The 18,338-nt window shown below is 37.5% G+C and overlaps 1 long non-coding RNA gene across 1 annotated transcript; it reads left to right on the top strand.

Moving 5' to 3' along the window:
* Positions 1-4,715: 4,715 nt before the first annotated feature.
* On the top strand, positions 4,716-17,443 carry LOC149795210 (uncharacterized). The gene is made up of 4 exons (XR_016422095.1): positions 4,716-4,897; positions 7,531-7,724; positions 13,853-14,056; positions 14,528-17,443. It is a non-coding gene; the product is annotated as an uncharacterized LOC149795210 (long non-coding RNA).
* The last annotated feature ends 895 nt before the right edge of the window (positions 17,444-18,338 follow it).

Genomic DNA, 18,338 nt, shown 5'->3' with positions numbered 1-18,338 from the left:
TTATAAGGTGTCTAAACCCAGCCATCATGTCCCCCGCACAATGTAGTAAACTATACATTCTAGACAGGTCCCATAACTATTCACTTTTCAAATCAATTTCCCATAAAATATCTTAGGCAGATCCACTATGCCAACTCTACTACTACAAATAGCACAAACAATGTTTTTCTAAATTATAACTACGGCAAAATGACACCATTACCTTTCGAAAAAAAATAGGAGCAAAAAACAAATGATCCCGGATGTAAGGCGCCTTCCCCCATTCAGTCCGACAATTCCTGCCTCCACCGGACATCTTGTACACAAGTGAGTGCGTGTGGGTCGATTCCCACTCACCACACGTCCGGTGAGACAACAATGTCTCGAAAACGGACGATTCAGTCAGCACACGGTGTGTGCATTAAAGCGTTGGGGGACGCGGCACTATTCCATCCCGCTCGAAAATTTAATTAGCCCCTTGTGGGGGTATTAAACGGTCGCGCATTGCCCTAGTGGGTGAATGCGACCTTAATCCATCGGCCGACCGATTCGCGCCATTCAGCACTGAATAATCTAAGAAGATGGCTTCTTAAACAATGGATAAAATGAAGACGTTGCAGGAAGTCGTGGACTATTTGGGGATGATAGAAGAGATGCTGGTCAAACTTCGATGACGATTTTTATTCTTATAGCCCACATAGAGTGAAAAGGGGAATGAACAATTTGAGAAAGTCTAAGGAAAGACTAAGGGAGCTGATGAAAGAAGAAAAGGAGGAGAAGGAGGACAAAGAGGATAGAAGAAGAATAAGAGCCTGGAACGAAAAAATAGAAACAGAAGCGGAGAATGAGAAAAGGAAGAAAGAGGCGGAGGAGAAGAAGAAACAGGAGGAGGAAAAGAATGCGAAGAAGATAAAAAATATGTTGCAAAAATTGAGATGCTGCTGGAGAAAAAGAAGGAATTAGAAACTAGAAGAAACCCAAAGGCCCTTTTCAGGACCACTCATATACCTCGAAAAGATATTTATTCTCTTTGCCTTATATGTGTGTTTGTGTGTCCTTGTCTATATATCTACTGTATTTATCTCTGCCTAGAGTAACGCGTATTCAGGTCAGCCACTTGCTACAACGTTGCCAATGTCTAGTACCATGACTCACCTCACCTGTTTCTTTCCTATTATCTCTATAAAACAACCCCACTTTCTCTTGTTGCTATACAGGCCTAATATTTCCCATGTTAAATTTCCCTTGACGCTAAACGTGCCAAGGGGTTCAGTAAAAGTCTTGAGGCTAAACGTGCCCATGACCTTTTTGACTGGGATTTCCATTGAAGCTAATTAGCCCCCTATTACTACTAATGTGCAGTTAAACGCAACCATGTCAAGTTAAATGCTTTTGCTTTGCTGCCTTACCAATAATGAGGTATAACAATTAATTCTACTAGTAATATAACTACTACTACTACTATTACTACTACTACTGCGATTGATTCATTGGTTGACTGATTGATTGATTGATCGCTCGATCGATCGATCGATTGATTGATTGATAATATTACTAATGATAATAATGACTATACTATTTTTATTATTATTATTATTATTATTATTATTATTATTATTATTTGTCACTTTTGCTCAGCCTCAGTTCGTAAGTCGTTTATAAACTAAGGTATTATTACAAGTCATTGTTTCATGTCTGAACAGAACCGCATGCTAGAGTTAATCTCTTACACAAGGTTACCGTGACCAGTGAAAAGATCCAGCATCTTGGACCATCAAAAGCTTTAGATCGAGCGACTTCCGTCCTATGTGTTACAGCTTTGTCCTAAAATCAGAGGAACAGCGAGGTGGAAACGGGGCTTGTTCTAAATAACTCCCCACGTGGACAGACTGCTAGAAGGACATTGTCCGCTAAGTTTGATTGGACCGGGTCAAAGTGATGTCCAATTTGAATTGAGACGGAGGGTGTGATAACATTTTCGATCCGAATTATAACTTCTAAGCGAAAATTTAGTCTCGCCTATTATTATTATTATTATTATTATTGCTGAGCAATACAGAGTTACTCTGAGGAAGCCACTCTTAATTTGGCGGTAAAACTTCGGAGATTCTAAGGAAAGACAAAGCTTCGTAAAGGAAGGTTTTTGGGGACAGAACCTCTGGTTCAGTTAAGTCCTGAGTCTCTAAAAGGGGAGACGTAAGTGAGACTAGACTAGCGGTCGGAGTCGGCAAGTCTAGTCGGTGTAGAGAGTCCAGGAGGAGGTGGAAAAGGAGTGGAGAAGAAGTAGGAGGACACAGAAGTCGAGGAGGAGAAGGAATTTGGATAAAGTCTGGAGGAAGAGAAGGAATTTGAGGAATGGGAGAGAAGAATACACAGCTGAGTAGAATACAATGACAGGTGGAAAGCTATCTCACACTACTAATCAAATGAGGCAATATTCGTTCACATGGTCGAGCGGAAGGAGAGTACTTGGGAGATTTTAATCATTTGATTATTGAATTGTCATTAAATTGGTATTCGTTAAATTTAACTTTTTTGTATATGCAGTCATTTAACCGTCGGCATTGCTGACTGGGTCTCGGAGTCTTACATTCATCTTTCACTAATTTAACTTCTAACCAAAATCGATCCTGGGTGGGACTTCTATAATAATTGTTTAAAAAAATATTGGGAGCACCCCACCCAACCATAACACACCTACCACAGTGACGGCATAACAAACCCATCGCGTCACCTTATTATTATTATTATTATTATTATTATCATCATCATCGTCGTCGTCGTCGTCGTCATCATCATCGTCATCAGAAATGAACATGACATACATGCATCTGTTACATATGGTGTTTACATAGCATTTTGTTTTAAAGAAACTCATCTGGTTAGATCGTTTAGAATACGAAGCAGATGCGAATGGCATCATATTAATGGACGGAAAACAAGTATATTTTACTCAATATATTTCTAAATGAAAACTTCACAGGAGGAGCACAAAACTGTATAATTTTAGCTTTTAAATTATACTTTTTCAGCCAAATAATCTGTATTGCAGGACGTTGGTACCTATGGGCTTCAAATGTGCATGTTTGGTTGCATATTTCCGTTAATTTGTTACGACGTTTAGTTCCTTTTTTTTAAAGTTACGACTGATATTACATTTTATTGATTTATATATATATAGATAGATAGATAGATAGATAGATAGATAGATAGATAGATGTGTGTGTGAGTATGTGTTTGCCCATCTCTACCGTCTACACATCCACCCATCCACTAATCCATCCATCCATACCAATATCGAAGAAAATGTGCAGTCATTTGATTTTACCTTTGTAGAAATATTTACCCGTATAACAAAAAAAAAACAATAATAATAATTTTAATAATAATACTAATAACAACAGCAACAACAACAACAATAATAATAATAATAATAATAATAATAATAATAATATTTTCTTAATGCCTAACGCGGTTAGGCGAATCTGCTGCTGTAAATCATCATTAAACCAAATGCGTACCAGAAAATGATTCATCTAACACTCTAGGTAAGACGCATTGTCTGGTCATTGTTACAGGAGTTTTACAGTAAGTACGGTATGCCTAGAGGAGTGGCAGAATTAAGTTTATCGATTTTTTGGATGACGTCGGTTGAGGGAGTCAAACTAGTTCACGAAAATATACATATAAAACCATAATTAGACTTAATGTGCTTATATTCGCACAGCTCTCACAGCTGGAGGAGAATGACATATTTGTCAACAGTACAAGTAAGGCCTTCTCTACGTCACGAGGATGCTGACAGTTATATCATGCACGTTTCAACTGTATCAACACGTGTTACGTGAGGGCTTTGGGGGAGAGGCTTAGGTCTAACGTGTTTATTCACACAACGCTCATAAAAGCTGGAGGAGAATGATCTATTTAAGGCTTTCTCTGCGTCACTAGGATGCTGACAATTAGATTGTATCATACACGCTTCGTTTCAGCTATGAATCGGCATGTGTTGCATGCGAGGATGTAGTCCGAGTTTCCTCTGACTCTTGTCACCCCATTTTTGATTTTTTTTTTTTGGTGGGTTTGTACCTATTGAACCAACAGAAAAAAAAACAAATATCAAAAATGGGGTGGCAAGGGTCAGAGCAGAGGAAACTCGGACTAGCGAGCATGTGGAAGGAGAACTCGACATTGGAGATCTAACTTTAATCACATTGGTCATATCCGTTAATGCTGTCGATTAAATAATGTAAAATCCAAAATTCTGGGCTGCATCAATTTATCCAAATAAAGCTTATTACGACATCGAGTTCAGTTTCGTTAAGAGTCGAGGTTCAGAGGCGACCACTCGCGAGAAAGGAGCAGTGGTTGCACCTGGGGGAAGGAGAGCAGAGATTCTCAGCTATCCACATAGTTATTTTCTGAATTTTTTGGGGATGGGGCAAAACGTAAATTTACGCCACTGGGTAGGCAGCAGATGGTGCATATTAATCATGGCTGGCTTGCACAGACGTTTGCGCCATCAAGGATCAGTTTTAGTTGATGCATTTTGATCCCATCCGTTTAATGTTGGTAAGATGGGAGATTAATGCGTCATAATCTACATGACCAACAAAAATAGGCGTCTATTATGAAACTAGTTTGAACTTAAATTTTTATTCCAAACTGATTGTTTACTGTGACAGTATAAAAAGGTTCGTTTTCATCTTGAAATTTAATTTACCTTAGCCAATGCTTAACGCACTGTCTAGCGCCTCATACAGTTGTTTGACGTGAAACAGGCAAAGGTAAAACGAGCTATCAGTTTACGAACGCAGACGACTTTAGGTTAAGAAGGAAATTGTGATACAGGATTGGTCAGATGTACAAGTTAAATGGTCAACGCTGGTTTGTATCTATTGAACCTTCATTTCACCTATATGTAAGTGTTTCAGTGTTCTGTGTAGTGTTTAAATTTTAGTTGATGTTCTTAACTGGCTATATAACTTTTATTCCTGTGATAACCCTGCTTTTCTTAAAGTTGTTATTCTGTCATTTCGTTCAAGCTTCATTCTATCTACGAAGCGCGGATGCATGGACAGCGTTGCTTCGTAAGTATCAGTGCGATTAAAAACAACAACAGCTCCTTAGCAAAAACACATGTCATTTTGAACTGTTTTGCAACACATTTAACGCAATAACTTCGATATGATTTGTATTTGTATCTGTTAGTATGAGCATGTATATGGAACAGATTATCTCCTGTATTGAACTTTGGAACGAAGAATAAGCTCTCCAAGTGGCATCAAGAAGGGAGATAGTATCATTAATTTCCCAAAGGTCATGTTTTAATGTCTGGACAAATGTAAGGCGTTAGTATCCGACTATATTCTTGGTTCTCGGCATTTCAGAAGCGAAGTCGTGCATAGAGCACTCAATGGAGCCTCAAGTACAAAACGTTCAATCAAAAATAAAGCATATATAATACGCACAGCTATCTACGTATATTGTTAACGGCAGATTACGCATCAGTCGCAACAATTCTCAGTCTTTTCCGTCAAGTCAAGAATTAAACCCAACGTTATTTCTCCACTTAATGCAAATGGTCGAGCGACGTTCCTATTGCTCAATCATTTGTAGTACTAAAGCTGCAAACCCTGAAATAGGTATCTCGAGCGGTAGAGGCGTGCGGTATTATCGGTGTACCTATTACCGCGGTATTTTTCTACTGGTACGTACCACGATACTTTTCACTGTACCGGTACGTCGGTAGTTTCTGTTAGTAAATAATGTTTGGAAATTACGACTTTAATGATATTAACAGGATGTTTTCATTATTCACGATGACTTCTCCGGTCGCCTAGTGGTTAGCGCGTCCGCCTCTGATGCGGGAGGTCTCGAGTTCGAACCCCGGCCGAGTCATAACATGGACTTATAAAAATGGTACTAACAGATGCCTCTCTAGGCATTCATCTTTATGAGGTCATTGTTAGGACTGGTCTGCCTGGTGTCAGGATAATGTGACTTGGTGGGTCTTCACGCTACATGTTTGCGGCATGATGTCCTAGTGCTAGATATCACTATAAACTCTCACACTGTAGACACAGTAGCAATAGAACTGAAAAATTGTTAAAGCTACGTTAAAAATCCAAATCACACACACACACACACTATCCATGACACAAAAAAGAAAAATTCAAAAATTTATCATTTGTAACAAAACGGTTGGATCAGGTGGTGAACAATGCCATAATATTTATGTTGTTTTAATCAAATGTTTGACACATGTCACGTATGCCAAATGGGATGTTGCGAAACTTATTTGGTCCAAATCCAATTGTCGGGAAATTTTGGATTAAACAAACACAAAAAAACATGTCATGTTTTAGTTATTTACTAGCGTATGTGAGTGTAAGTCATTTGTAAGACTGCGAATCATCCTGCGATTTTCTTAACTCACGGTACTAATGGTATGGAAAATATGAGGACCAGTCTGGACATGAGTGAACATAAAATAGCGTATATAATGGTTTGGCTGGCCAGGATTGGTTGATATTGAAAGGTTGATTTTAGTTAAAAGAATCTTTTGAGAGCATCCTAGTTGCAGCTGAAGACAAACCGAGGCATTGTTTTATTGATGGAATTTCAGTATTTTAACATACTGAGCTCAAAACACTCTTTACTGAAATCAGCGCCTAACATTTTGTTGAGCAATTAAAAAGCACATGTGTTTCAAACACACACAGACACACACAGAAAATGTTGCGGCTCATATAGTTTTCTCTGCACAGAAGCTGTCATACAGGATGCACTTTACCGATAAATATAAGTTTGAGCATGAGCACTCAGAAATTTAAAGCAATTGAATTTTTTAATATCATTGTGTTTGCATAGGTTTCCCTTGGGAATCGAATTAGTACAGTGAGTCCTTCAGGAGTGGACTAGTTTTCTGTCTGAACTTTACGTAATGTTTCAGGTGAACTAAATATATTTTCGTTCGTTGAGTGTGTTTTGTGTTTACTGGACCTCCCACTCAAACATAGTCTCCCGCGCACAGGGCAAGGAGGCGGGCAAGTACATACCAACCCCCAACCCCCCCCCCCCGAATTTCACCTCTAAACATGCTTCGACCCGTATCCGTAAAACGTAATAGCTGACCACAACATGTTTGCCCCCTCATCACACATCACACCTAGAAAATAATACTGCGAGCGCTCCAGGACTCATATTTCTCCTATATATATTGTGGTGTTTGGTAGGGTTGGGGTGGGGTGCTCCCAATATATTATTTAAATTACTATGGAAGTCCCACCCAGGCTCGATGTTGTAGGAAGTGAAATTAGTGATAGAGAGAGAGAGGTAAAGCTCCAAGCCCCAGTCAGCAATGCCAACAGCTAAGTTATTGAGAAAACAAAGGTGAAATTCAAAGGAATAACAATTTAATACAATTCAATATTCAAATGATAATATTTTCCCAATCACTCTTCTTCCTCTCGACCAAGTTATAGCCTATTGCATCCTGTGATTTATAGTGTGAGATCGCTTTTCCATCTGTCCTTGTTTTCTACTCATCAGGCGATGAACCCATGTGTGCAGATCTAACACCCAGTGGTTACTCCATCAAGTCGTTCCCCCCGTAATTCTCGCGGAGGTGGAATTGCTGTCATCACAAAGAATTCCATGATGAAACGCCTTAACCACACCACAACATTCAATTTCGACCATACATCGTTTGAATTAGTCCAAACCACACTCACACTGGAGCAAAGGTCAGTCCATTTTTTCTGCCTATACCGCCCTCCTCCTAGTAGAAAAAACAAGCTGGCTAACTCTCTCTTTTTGGAGCAGTTTCCGAATCTCCTGGACTATGGAAATGCGATAGGTGACAACCTGATTATTCTTGGAGATTTCAACTTTCACTTTGACTGTCCCGGAAACTCAAATACATAAAAACTCATAGATTCCATTAATGTTTTCAACCTCAAACAATCAGTTAACCAACCCACTCATAAACATGGTCACATTTTAGACTGGATACTTCACTGACCTGATGATAACATTCTACGGTCCTCCCTGGTATCCCATGACCTTGCATCAGATCACCTCTGCATTATATGCCATCTTGACGTATCAGTCCCTAACCATCTACCTTTATCTGCTACTAAGAGAAACCTCCATATGATAAATAGAACCAAACTAATGCACGACATCTAAGCTAACCTAACAACTTGCTTACATCCTACCGCAGAACAACTCGATTGCTTGACAAACATGCCCCAGCTACCAAGTGCAGAGTATCAATTCAAAAGTGTTCTCCATGGTATAGCAGTGTTAGGGACCAGCTTCGCACTGCTAAAAGAGACCGCCGTAAAGCTGAGAGGCTCTGGCTTTCCACCAGACTCAATATTCATAAGCAAATCTATGAAGTCGCTAAGAAGAATATCACAAATATAGTCCATGCAGCGAAATCAGCCCACTACACTACTAAGATCATGGAAAGTTCCAGCTGCAAAGAGCTCTTCGAGATTACTAACAAGCTAATGTCAAGGAACAAATCAACACCACTTCCAACTACCTTCTCTCCAGTCGTCCTTCCAGACATATTTGCAGATTTCTTCCGTGACAAAGTACAAACCATCAGCGATAAGCTTGACACCACAATTTCAATTGACGCGTCGTCACCATACAGTTGGAATACAGAATTTAAGCGGTAACAATTAGCAGCATTTGATCCTGTCTCTATGGATTTTGTAAGTACAGTCCTGATGAAGAGTGCACCAAAGTCATGTGAACTTGATCCAATTCCAACATCACTGCTGCTTGAATGCTTAGATCCAGTATTGCCTTCACTAACTGATGTTATTAATAACGCTCTCTCATCTGGGGAATTCCCATCATTTTTCAAAACTGCCATTGTAAAGCCTCTGCTGAAGAAACCAACACTAGACCATAACGATCTAAAGAACTACCGCCCAGTTTCTAATCTCCCATTCATATAAAAAATCTTAGAAAAGGTTGTTCTATCCCAGCTTGTATCTCATCTAAATTCAAACAGTCTTTTTAGCAATGTACAATCTGCATATCGCCCTTACCACAGTACTGAAACCACTCTTCTAAAAGTAGTTAATGACATTCTGTCTGCTTTGGATAGCGGAAAGATTACAGTCCTCACCCTCCTTGATTTGTCTGCAGCATTTGACACAATAGACCATGATATATTACTTCACCTTCTCCAGCATGTATTTGGCATTCATGATACAGCCTTACTGTGGTTCAATTCCTACTTGGTCAACAGGACACAAATTGTGTCTGCAAATGGAATACACTCCAGCCCAGTTGATCTATGTTGTGGTGTTCCACAGGGGGGGTTTCTTGCCCAGTTGATCTATGTTGTGGTGTTCCACAGGGGGGTTTTGTTGGACCTGTTCTCTTCATTCTGTACACTCAGCCGCTCTCAAGTGTCATAGATCATCATCCAGTGTCTCACCAATTGTACGCTGATGACACCCAAATATACAAATCTAGCCACCCAACTGAAGTTGATGCTACCATCCAAGGTGTAGAGAGGTGCATTTCTGATGTGAAATCATGGATGACATGTAGCAAAATGATGATAAAACTGAGGTCATTCTGATCACAACACAAAGACTTTCTCATTCACATCATTTACCTCAAACAATAAATATCAGCAATGCCAACATTAAGTTCACACAATCAGTGCAAAACCTAGGTGTTACTCTGGACAGTACTCTCACATTGCACCAACATATCATGAACAAGGCTGCATATCTTGAGCTGAGACGCATCAGCTCAGTTCGCAAATATATTTCAGTTGATGCCACTAAAACACTTGTGTGTTCATTAGTACCTTCAAGACTGGACTATTGTAACTCAATTCTGTCTGGTTCATCTCAATATCTACTCCAGAAACTTCTTAAAGTTCAAAACACAGCTGCTCGGTTCATACTTAGAGTACCACGATCAGAGCACACCTCCCCGCTGCTCGTATCCTATACTGGCTATCCATTCAATCCAGAATCAAACACAAAATTGTTCTCTGTGCTACATTTCACTGTCGGACTCTAGTCCAACATACCTTTCCGATCTCACCCATGTGTACACACCAGCAAGATACTTACGCTCCTCTTCTGACAATCGTATACTCATTATTCCCACTATGAAAACAAAGTCATATGGACAGCGTTCTTTTGCATACCAAGGCCCAGCAACGTGGAATGAATTGCCCACTGAACTTAGACACAAAGACACAGTGATCACATTCAAGAGGGCTCTCAAAACTCACTTATTTCGACTGCAAGAACAAACTTAAAGACCTAATAATGTTTCCTACCTTAAATATTTTCAGCATGACTTTTATGTTTTCTAATTTCATGGTGTTTGTTTTTTATAATAATATAGTTATATATGTTTTTTTTATGTTATAGGTGTTGTCTAATGTTGTAAAGCGCTTAGAGCTTCTAAAGATTAGGCGCTATACAAAGTCATTATTATTATTATTATTATTATTTGATTTCGGTCATTATCTCTGTATACCGCTTACTCTTCTATACCAAACTGACTACACTATACGGAACCCATCCTATTGACAGTATCAGAGGTGCGTGACAAACGCTCCGACTGAATAGACTGCCATGATCACGCCCGCTTAACATGCAAGAATAATGCGCTGAATGGATTATTGCCTTCTCATTGGCCAACTGAGAATAAATTATAAACAAACGCAAGACGTCATTTTCTTTTAGCCAATGAGAAGACAGTATTCCATTCAGATGGATAACACTTGCATATTAAGCGGGCCATGTCGATCAGTAGCGTGGGAAAATGGTCTGGCATTCATAAAAGGTATGATAGTAAGCCAAACTTCGGTTACACATACAAAGTCGAATGCTTGAGCTAAACATCGGTCCCAAATTTATTACGCTACGAGAAATGTAGCTTGACAATTCAACGTTTATTCTTAAATAGGTCGCGCGAGAAAGGAGAAAAGTGTCCTCCCTTGTAGTTATTATATAGTACATCATGACAGGTAAATTGTAAGCAATGGTGAGAGCCCCTGTGGTCAGATATCACAGCTTAGGATATCAAAACAGCAATAGAACAAATGAGGACCTGCTAAGAAAATCAGATTTGTGTACTCTCCAATAATTTCAATGGTATTAGCCCTCCATACTTGCACGATCTTTTTAAATTACAAACTAAATATTCTTTCAGGTAAGAAATTGTTACAAATACGAAGATCAAAAACAGGTACAAACAGTCTTAGTTCAGACGCAGCACTTCGAAATCACGCAAAACAAGCCGCTTTTTTTAATGATTTTAATAAAATTATCCCAATTTGGAATTAGACTTCATTTATGCCTATCATGTTTTCAGGCATATTTTCACAACGGCTGAGCATTTTGCATCTGTTGCTTAATTTAGTTCCGATTTAGAAGATTCATTTTCACAGAAGTTGCAAGTATTTTATCTCTAATCCGCTGACAAACGAGATGAAACTAAAGCGCTGATGAAATTTGACCCTGTACTAGTCATTTACATTGCTAGTCACATGACTATATAATTTAGCAACCTACATATCCAGGAAATCAGATATCCGATAGTCACGTGAAAACAACATTAAACTCCTTTCCAATGTTGCTGAACAAAACATTCGAAAATATTAAACGAATGTCACTTACGCTTTGTAAGAAAACGTAAAGGACAAATAATTCTCAACATATTTATTCCAAGAGCAACGACCAGAAACGTGTCGCTGTCGCAGCAACCTGGAGAAAACCCCATTCTTCTAGGGGAGCGTACGTGTCAATACGGTAATCACGTGATACAAACCAACTGCTTTTTTTGTCACGTGACAAAGAGAGTGGAATACGCGAATACGCGAATATCAGGATTAATGTGAAGTTTTATGGCTTTTACCGGTATCGTTATTGTGGTTTCTTAAACCAAAATAACTGTATCAATCGTTCGTCAACACTTTTTCGAATATTAACCTTTCAGCTTATCAATGGTGGTATATAGTAATAATGTATTGTTCATATCATTTGATGGAGGAACATGTAGCGTAGAAACGAATGATATGGGCTCTTTGCGTGACTGTGAGAAAAATAGTGTGTGTGTGTGTGTGTGTGTGTGTGTGTGTGTGTGATATGGATTTGTAGCGTAGCTTTAAAAGAATTACGATGTCTGCAGTGTGGCAGTTTATAGTGATGTCTAGCACTGGGGCATCATGCCGCAGACACAGCATGATGTCCCACCCAGCAGTGTGGGCAAGGGGGAGCAGCCGGGAATAAAAACCCAGTAGCCGAACAACACTTTAGTAGTGGTAGTAGTAGTAAAACCAACTCCTGTTCATTTTAACATTATTAGTACTATGATACTTTCTTTACTGAATTTCGAGTAAGTTTTGTAGCCAAACCTTTGCATGTAGTATTGCCACCAATGTCACGAAGGACTAATCTTGTTTACAGAGAACATGGCTTCAGGAGATGCTGAAGACAGAGTAAACAGCTTCTCGCTATTTCAGGTTTTAGAAGATATCTTTGATGATATGCCGATTTAAGCGGTAGAGAGACGAATGCGAAAAAGATCGAGGACTGTGGTATTAACAATCACCATCTCAGTTTCAATTTCATCGAGAAGAAAAGGAAATCATCACATAAGAGATAGAACTGCCGCTGGAAGGATATACGTTCTTATTAATTGTATAATCAAGAGCTGATTTTGTACCTAAAACAGATTTACGAACTGAAAGTGAAAATAATGTTTTCCAAGAACGATTACGCATGATTCCTTTCAAGAATTAATGTGCCTTTGAGAATCGCAAAAATAAGTGCTTCCATTTTCGCCATCAAAACTGTAAATGAAAAGCAACGCACCAGTTATATTAGTTCGAGTCTCCTCTGCCCCTTGTCACCCCAATTTTGATATTTTTATATTTATGTTGGGGTGCAGAGATACAGTCCATTCCTTATCGAAAAGTTGGAATTCGCCGACACCATTTGGTCTGATGATCGCAATTTCTGAGAAAATAAATCATATTCCTATCGATTTCATGCAGGTATATCTCGACGAAAGGTCATTCAAATTTGCTGGGCCGGTTATTAAGCGGCTACCCCATGTCGACACCAAATGGTGTCGTCGAATTCCAACTTTTCGATAGGGAATGGACTCTGGCCCTACACCCGAACATAAATGTCCAAATATCAAAATTGAGGTGACAAGAATTGGGGAAACTCGGACTACAGTTCTATTAAAGTGACCACAAAGAAGCTACGTCATAAACAAATTTATCCTCGATGAGATTCACTCATCGAGAATTTACGATGGATGGGGTTTATATTTCACTGAAGGTGTAAAATAGCACCTTTATATCACTAGCTGGTTTATATTTCATTGACGTTGGTACCAAATAACTACATTATATTACTAGTTGGTTTATATTTCATTGAAGGTGTTAAAATAACACTTTTACATTATTCGCTGGTTTATATTTCATTGAAGGTGTTAAAAACACCTTTATATTGCTAGTTTGTTTATATTTAATTGACGGTGTTAAAATAACAATTTTATATTACTAGTTGGTTTATATTTCATTGACGGTGGTACCAAATAACGTTTTTAAGTTATTGATTGGTTTTAATCATATAACGAACTGGTCCTCGAATTTGTACTGAAAAATATTCACCCAGAAGGCTTGTTTTGGCGGCAATTGCCAGGACAATTCGTCTACTAATACAAAATGATGACGTAAATTATAGTGCTCCAACGTTTTAATATAACTGTTTTCTTGAGTTTTAATTTTTCTTTTTTTAATCATTACAGGAAATGAAAAATATGTGTGAGTAATGCTGTTGTAGGGTTTAACGCCATTTTTCAGCTATATATGGCGGCCAGTATTAATGGTGGAGGAAGAACCCAGAATAAACCCGGAAAGAACCACCGACCCACAAGAAGCTACTGGCAAGCTTTCTGACATAACCGCATTAGCCGAATCCGAGACTCGAACCGACGCAGACAGAAGTGTGATGGCAGTGATCCGTAACAGTGAGCGCTTTAGACCACTCGGCCACTCGGGGCCCCTGTGAGTAATGCACAGAACGCGCCAACTATTTGGATTTTATTAGTTTGTTATCATGTATAACACATTTTAATTTTTTAAAACCAAAGTATCCCATGCAGTAGAGATTATGCAAGAAACGTAAAACTCATGTTTGTTTCTCTCTCTCTCTCTCTCTCTCTCTCTCTCTCTCTCTCTCTCTCTCACACACACACACACACACACACAGTGTTAAGACACCGACGTTTACGTCATTACAGGATTACTGTGAATCACTTCCTTTCGTATATAACTTAGTAACTTTTCGTAAAACGACTTCGCTTATCTCTCTTCAAGGATAAGAATAGGTTGCGAATAACTTATAATTCAGGTTTTGATTGTGCTTATGGAATTTAGTGCATGTCTGAGTGTTTTGAAGTCACCAGTGAGATGGAGAAAATCGTATTATCTGAAGGAAATCATTCAGCATGGATTGAAGGTCATTTACCTTTGCAGGTGTCAGGTGTGTGAGTGGAATACATGACCAAGCGCGTAGAGAAAAATAAACAATACGTTCATGATCTTTGAAGGATTTATGGAGGGACAAACTAAAACACACATCGTCATATGATTCTTGTAGCAAGCAGCTTTGGAATATTTTGAAAAAAAGAAAACCATTTCTTATGTGTCCGTATTTTCATATTCATGAAAATGAACCAGCAATATCTTCATGACGTACATCCGTCTCCTCCGATGAAAAATGGTATCGGACTCAGGACGCATCATGACTGTTATCAAGTGCTGTCATGTTTTTATCATGGCTTTCGGATGAATGTTTTCATTAATTTTTTGTATAGCTTTAGACTGATGTGCGCTTAATGTCAACAATTGACGTTTATATTAATGACGGTACCTTTAGCTAATTAAAACATTACAAGCAACAAGGTCGAAGGTCAGTAATTAGCGATGAATTGTTCTCCATTCATATACTTAGTTTTTTTTCATTTAGCAACTTTATTCGGAGGCATGAATTTATCATATTTCCGAGCGAATACATTTTTAGTTTAATGGTCAAGTCACAAAAATCTTGGAAAATTATTAGGCAGAAACTTTCGATAAATAATGTGGCCATAATTAAGTTTTCACTTCCAAATACTCCGCTGCATTCTTGATTAATCGACCTGCTTTTAAATCTTCAGATTATATAATTTACGGCTTTGGTATCGCTTCGGTTTCTCATCAGTAAAGCTAATTAAATAACTTACACCCCCAATATTGAACGCTTTATAGATTTTACTTCAGTTTTGATAACGGAGCCATCCTGCGATGTGAAGCCATTGCTCTTTAGTAGCGATTTAGTTGAATTAAAAGCTAAATCTAGCGACATCACAAACATTTCGTAGCCTCTCTGTCTGAGCAGGAATTTGTTTTATTTTGCTGGTTTTATTGAGCATTGACGTAACTTGCGATGCGGGGGGGGGGGGGTAGGCTGGTGTTGATATTAAAGACGTTGCCCGAAAATCCTTTTCACATTGTGGGTGGGGTAGGGTGCTTTTTCTGAAGTTTTGCAGGGATGACCAAAATTTTCAAGTTAAGGGATTCACTTGGAGAATTGTTACTCGTTCTTTACACGTCGGAAAATATCGTTCTTTTGCTAAATAATTGGATAAATAAATATCAGGGATATTGCTAAAATGACGATAAAAATGTGTTGTCTGGTGATTAGTAGATTCTTTTCAAGTCTAATAAATGCCAAAATAGGGCTTGCGCAAGCGTTTATATTTTTCTTGCAAAAAAGACCTACCAATGATTCTCAAAAGTTCCTTTACTAAACTGAACAAACTGATGTCCAAATTCATTAATATTTCTTTTGCTTATAACAGTTTGCCCCGATATGAAAGCGAAGCGTCGCTTTGACACTTTAAAGGTTTGATGGGTAACATGAACGAACATCTTTGTAAAATTTGATTTATGAACAAGTGTTTTGCAAATGAAGGATTTTGTAATGTTTTCTCATAGTTCGAATTATTCCGAATTAACCCCAAGTGAATGACGAAAGTATAGATTATTTTGAATCTTGCGATTGTAGTTTAATCTTCGTTTTCTTACATTTTGTTTCATTACCAATTATTTTTGCCTCCCACCAGAGGTATTGACCCATCTTATTGACCTCAGCGGTGAGTATGCCCTTGATTTTCATAGCCCTCGTTTATACGACTATAATTGCTGACTTGAGAGTTTTACGTCGAAGTATCTCGTGCGATGAATGTCTCGCCAGTCAATATTAATTACCGCTCTCCGATGCCATATTGTCGATTGCATGTCACCATCTGATTGGTCATTATTTGCTTGGATACATTGATTTTTCGGGTAATTCCGCTGATATCAGTAGTTATTTTAAGACCAACTGCATCAAATATAGCAGCACGTCTCTATCTAATCATGCGTACATGGCTTAAGCTGCTTGTTTCAGTTGCGTCAGAGGAAAGGAACTACGTATTTACGCGGAAGGATCTATTTATAGAATAATGCGCTCCCAATTGATTCCACTAAATGTGCTGACGAGACCGAAGAGGAAAAAATCAACAAGACCACATATGGTGTCATAATATGTGTTGGTTTATTTGTGTCACATTTTTTATAAAAGAGGTTCAGTGAAAACGCTAATGTAGAATCTTGAATTTCAGTTGAACTTGAAAATTATGTAGAATAATGTAATCACCGTTTCATGTTTGTGAATAATCGCATTAATACGGCTGTATATTCTTAACATCAACTGAAAATTAAACCTCTTCACCAAATTCACAGAGAGCACTATGTGTACGGAAAACATAACAAAATCGGGGGACTATACTGTACTCGAAAGTCATTGCACTCAAATTGAAGCGAAAATAAACTTCCTATGTTTGTGAAACAGAATCACCGAGTCAAACATGTATATTAAATGTCGCAGAACATAATGTGCATGCTATTCCAGAAATAAGCGACACCACTCATATAATGTCAACTGGATACGTATAAACTAATTTCCTACAAACAGACCTGGACAAGATGACGTCATAACCGTCGTCATTCTTAATTAACTCGACTTAGTATCAGAAGTAAAATGACTAAAGAGAATAAGAATACTCTCTCTCTCTCTCTCTCTTATATCGATCAGTCATTTTCATCTCATGTTGCCGCACATTTTAACAAAATTCCCCATACCTTGCAAGATTTCTCCTTCCAACCTATTGTTAAAGCTGATTCTGAGATGGAACGTCTGCTAAAGGAAACCTATTGGAGTCACCGGCTTGATACGGTATATCCCAAAGGTCTAAATTCAAAAACACTATATGACATTCATTAATCCTATTATTTATTTATTCTATTTTATTTTTATTTTTTTTATGAATTATGTCCCCTGTTTACAATTAGATAAGATTATTTTTATATTATTCTACTTTGCACAATAACTTAATTGGTAAAATTATAAACTAATATCATAAAAATAGATTTAAAAATTCTTTAAAAATGAAAGTGCATATAAATTAATTCTCAATGTAATATGATTAATTATTTATAAAATACTTGATAGTAAGTATTATGCACGCCATAAATTTTTATTATATAAATTGAGTTCGTTGAACTATTTAACATTTGTCAAGAAAATATCAAGATGTATATTTTTAGGTTTTCTTTCTTTCTATATCTTTAATAAGTGTGCGTTATACATAATAAAGCTATTGATAAGACTGTTTATCTCTATTTAGTCAATATACATATATATATATATATATATATATATATATATATATATATATATATATATATATATATATATATATATATATATATATATATATATATATATATATATATAAAGAATACAAATCGTATGGCGAATAACATTTCAAGTGCACTGGATCCAGCAAGGGATGACGTTTGTCAGGGACTGATTAAGATAAATGTAATAAACTGACTACGAACAGTGCAAAACTAGTATCTAGCTAGCCTAAGCGCTTTCGACTCTTAATGAGTCTTTTTCAAAGGCAAATATAAAACACAGACAAGACAAACAAATAAAACAGACAAACCGTCATATATATATATATATATATATATATATATATATATATATATATATATATATATATATATATATATATATATATATATATATATTCCTTTGAGTGGAATAAACAGCGCTTTTTTGTACAGACTGTTCTTTCCGATAGAAAACGTTTTATATGACCACCTTAGGTTGTGTTCCAGTTTAGTATAGGTTCCAACTTTATACAATTGACATAATTTGCTTCATTCACAACCGACATACTAGTTGTTGCGG

This window comes from Sinohyriopsis cumingii, chromosome 7, assembly GCF_028554795.1.
Source record: "Sinohyriopsis cumingii isolate HCF-2022 chromosome 7, ASM2855479v2, whole genome shotgun sequence".
NCBI classification, from domain to species: Eukaryota; Metazoa; Mollusca; class Bivalvia; order Unionida; family Unionidae; genus Sinohyriopsis; species Sinohyriopsis cumingii.
This window is presented reverse-complemented; position numbering and strand designations above follow the sequence as displayed.